Source organism: Cryptotermes secundus, unplaced genomic scaffold (genome assembly GCF_002891405.2).
Source record: "Cryptotermes secundus unplaced genomic scaffold, Csec_1.0 scaffold22, whole genome shotgun sequence".
Classification (NCBI taxonomy): Eukaryota; Metazoa; Arthropoda; class Insecta; order Blattodea; family Kalotermitidae; genus Cryptotermes; species Cryptotermes secundus.
Genome location: NW_019742961.1, coordinates 3,012,820 through 3,017,874, shown reverse-complemented (window position 1 = coordinate 3,017,874; position 5,055 = coordinate 3,012,820).

Sequence of the window (5,055 nt, the reverse complement as noted above, 5' to 3'; positions counted from 1 at the left end):
AATGCGGTGAGCAGAATGCCTTCGTGCTCCCACAAGACTGTGAGCATCACTTTCCTGGAGGATGGTGTCACCTTAAACTTTTTTTTTGGCAGGCGATGCAGGATGTTTCCACTGCATTGACGCACGCTTTGTCTCGGGCTGGTAATGGTGAACCCAAGACTCATCACCTATGACAATTCGGGCTAGCATATCGTGTCCTTCATCGTGGTAGAGATTGAGATGCTGTAATGCCACACCCATTCTTTGCATTTTGTATTGTGGGGTCAGCATGCCCGGCACCCATCGTGCACAGACTTTGTGAAAACCTAACCTGTCACGCCTGGTTCCGACAGCAGCCCAAAGAATTTTATGCTGCTGGTTCTCAGAGGCTTGTGAAACGATGAGACAAGTGCCTCAATGTACAGGGAGATTATGTTAAGAAAGAAAAGCATTTTTCAAATCAGTACTCTTATTTGTTTAAGTTCTATATCCATTTATAACTTACTTATTGACTTACCCTCGTACATTAGCTTTGCGTATGCGTACTTTTGTCTTTTTTTATTTTCCCTTCTTTTTTAACCGCTGCGGAATCGAATAACGGCATAAACACGTCTTTACACTCAAAATATTCATCGCCACGACTGGAACGTTAATTAACAATGAGTGTACCGAACTTGAAACTCTGGATTCTTCAATATCAATACCTGCAAATTACATAACCGCGTTTGGTTGACGTAGCCTGTATGTTACTGTATCTGATATCCTTTAACAGAACTACTGCATAGCCTGGCTTCATTATGAAACGACTTTACAATCGCTTTCAGACTTGTCACAGCCACAAACGTGTTGTCTGACATTTATCTGCTACCTGTAAGCTATGATTTTAAAGTTCCCATGGATTCCAATTTTGCTGTGCTTCATGTGAGTGAAAGCTGCTATAACGCTTCGCATTAGTTTTAATAACACAACTTTTGCTTTTGTTGCGTGACTGACAATGGTCTGGCGTTATTCTCATGTAGGCCAAGAGGCGGAAGAGAATGTAGTGTTCAAACACTACCTGCTTTCAACTTGGTGGTAGTAGCCGTTAGTGAGCTAAACCGCAGCTTGTGTAATACAGCTTCCGTAGCGCTATAATAAAACACTTGAATCTGGAGATGTTTACTAATTCAAATCATAATTATATTTATCTATCTATGCCTCTACAGCCCTTTGTTGGGTCTTGGCCGCTTTTTCAGTCTCTTGATATTTTACACAGTCGGTAGGACTCCTAAGACGGGAGATCAGCATGTGCACAAGATAGCACAAACAGAAAAAGCTCACGCAGACATCCATGCTTCGAGTGGGATTCGAATCCGAGATCCCAGTGTTTGAGGAGGCGAAGGCAGTTCATGCCTTAGACCCCACGGCCACTGTGATCGATATGATAGCTATAGATATATTAAATTAGGAGGCAAGAGTGAAGTTTTCATAGCTTAAAAATTTAAAAGATTATGTCAGGTTTCACCAAAATCTGTCAGATACTCGAAACATAATAAGGCACTATATATAAAATTTTGTCGAAGTCTGGCAAATGACTTTGTGAAGACAGAAATCAGCTCACAAATGGCGGTAAGGTCAACCTTACGCGCCGGTCGCCCTTTGCCCCCAGGAAGATTCCTGGTGCTCATTTGTTAGTGGCTGATTCGATCCCAGGGCCGTAATGAGGCTGGAAGGATGAGGTAAATTGAAATAAATCCAATGACCTCATCGGGAATCGAACCCGCGACCTTCCGGCTCGTAGCATAATGCCTCAACCAACTACGCTACCGCGTAAAGTACCTTAATACATTCAGGTAATGGCCTTTGAAGTGTTACGGACTGAACAAGATCAGAATGATTCGACAAAATTTAGCGTAGATCTGCTACTCCGAATTTATTGAAGTTTCTGACGAAGTTTAAGTATTGTAGTATGCGAACGGACGAACATGGCGAAACAGTAGGTCGGTATCATGTGTAAGAAAATAACTTAGAAGAATTTTACTGTTTTCGCTGTTTGGTCTGTTAGATACACGCCCATGTTTTGTAGTGACCCGCTGCTTCCTTCTTCACCTCTGTCATAAAATTGGAAGACGGTCGGTTAAATTGCTGCTGGTCCTCGCCAGTACAGTCATCTTTGGATTCAGATCTCGTTGAGACTTTACCAAGGTTTTTTTTTCTCCTAGGCACGTACGTGTTTGAGAAATGGTGACCACCTCTTCGACTAGGAGAGTGATTGCTCTTCTCCGAAACCTTCATATCTGTCTGCCAAGCTACACGATCGAAGAAGACTGCAGTAATCAGGGGCACCACCATGAGAACCTCAAATCATAGGATAGTTCTCGCATAACGAGTTCAAAGTATTATTTATTGAATTTCGTTTCGTATGCCTGGAGGTTTATCTTTTTACTCGCTGAGACGTCACTAAAAGACATTCTTCGGGTTTATATTTTCATGGTAAGTTGCAAATTAAGTTTGCGTGAAGCCGCAAACCGTTTAAATTGACAAAAGATGGCAGAACTTACCGAAGATTCACAAAACATAAATGCCGGATTCAAAGCGGTGGCTGATATTGTTTGTTCCATGTTCTTTCGGACTTAATACAATTTTTTAAATCGAATTATTTTTTTAGTTTCTGTAAGATCTTACGCTAGAGACTAATTTAAAATCACTAATTGATCATTCTTCTACAATCAGATAAAGTTTATAGATATGTTGGCTGTAAGACCTACGGGACTTCCGGACTTCTTTTACGGGAACTATTGTGTTGCCTGTAATTTCTAAAGGAAGTCCCATACTCTTCGTGACGCTTCTGGAGGCAGTGGGGACTGCTGCGGTCCACTGCTGGTTGTCAGAGAAACTGTAATGCTGTTATTCTCATTTGCAACGAGGGACTGAGGAAAGTCATGGCACAGTCGTTCTCCTGGTAGAATGAGCATGGTTTTGGGTCGCGAACGAGTAGCGGCCTCCCAAATTCGACGGGAACACGCCATCGCGTGAGGCAGCAACCTGGAGCAAGAAAAAAATATATTCGAAAGGCGAGAACATGTGAAGCCTGTGTTTCGCGTGCCCATATATCGCAGTTCAATCGGTTAACGTTCTTTAGACAAGAGTTCTAAACCCCGAAGCTGTTGTAGTTTTCGCTCAGTAAATTTGCAATCAAGTGGTTAGGAATCAATTTTAAATTCTTTTAAAGTAAATCTTATCAGGTAGCTTTTCCTTGCAACTTAGTCTTATATAGCTTTAATACATAACTTGGATTCTGAGAGCCCCCATAAATTTTACGATGCTTCACGAATACATGTGCAGACATGTTTCTTTTATAAACCGATGAAGTTCTGTTACAGTGGAAATGGATTCCTTCTGTAGCTAATTGTACGATTGAAACTCATGTAAACTGAGCTGAAATAGATGAACTTCGTCATGGAAGCATGTAATTATTTTTAAAAACTTCAAGAATTAAATTAAATTGTGGTCTACTCGTATTTGAGGTTATCACATTTCGTGAGTGTGAAGAATGCTATCTTCTGGGATTTAACGCAATATAGTTCAGAAGAATGTTGGATTTAAGGTTTTCAGTGTGGTAGATGTTCGACCCTTCGAATGAATATACTGCCTCCATCTTCAGGGTGGAAGATTAAGCCAAGAAAGTATCTAGCAAGAAGTTCGCACACCGATTCGTGTTGTTCCTGGCGATAGTGTACGTTTGCCCATGCTAATGAATTTACTTGCAAGTGGAACACGGTGCCTTGTTTCCGCCTCGTTTCTTCTTCTTTACAATAATGAATATGCTGTACGAATTTCCTCAATAACACGAAAATGTCACGTATATGTGTGACCGAATTTGGAGGGGAATGGACTGGGTATTGGATTTATTGATCACTTGTATACATCACTCGGAACTACACTTTTTCAGATCACTGACACACTAGTGTCTTCAGTCTGTTACAGTCTGCACTAGCCGTTTCCTAGCAACGACGTTTACCGAGGGAGATTCTTCAGCTTCCCGCATTCAGGTCCTCTTGTCATAGCTGCCCGTGCAAAACTCTTTTGTCAACTGACAGTTGTACTAACTAGGTCCCAGTCTGGTGGCCATTTCACACAAACCTCCTAGTCTTCACCTCACAAGCTGACTTCCAACTGAACTCATTCACGAACTACTTCACATCATTTCACTCAGCTGAACTGCTGACAACTCTAACTCCGGAACTCGAATGACTCTGCTTGTAACATTTCGGCACGAACTACATAGAAAAGACGTCCGTTTTATAGTCCAACAATACCTCGACCGTTGTATGCGTATCCATTACCGCGGGAACCCGTTTACTGAGCAGTTGCATAGCCATAGTCCTGGTATTGTTGACTTGTTTACCGGTCGTTACCAAGCAACGTATGTTTCTTCTCGCGATCGTTGTATAGCAACAGCTATGCACGCTACAACCAAACTAACAGTACATTGGCGGGAAGGTTCAATCTTTACTACACTACCACCAACATCAAGCTCAGACGTTACATATTAACACAAAAAAATAGGAGGCATTATATACGGAACGCCCTTCGTGTATATTTATATATATATATAAACAAACGTCTATAAAATTCATAGTATCAACCCATCTGTCCATCATGCTTTGTGCCTCGGAACTAAAAATAATGGCGGATAATGATAAATGCGCCGGTCACGGTAGCCGAGCGGTCTAAGGCATGCACTGTTTTCGCTCTCTCGGAAGCCGGGATCGTGGATTTGGATCTGTTTCCTGTGAGGTAGGAACTGAATTCATATATATTATTCTTATACACTGCCGTTCACGGTAGCCGAGCGGTCTAAGGCATGCAATGTCTTCGCTCGCTCGGAAGCCGGGATCGTGGGTTCGAATCCCACTCAGGGCATGGATGTTGGTGTGCGTTTTTCTGTGTTTGTCTACAGGTAGATGCCTTGCGATGAGCTGATCACCCGCCCAAGGAGTCCTACAGTATGTGTAAGATCTAGAAAAACCGAAGTGAACGGAGAAGTTCATGGAGGTAGGCCTAGGCCCACTGGGGCTGTAGTGCCAAGGAAAA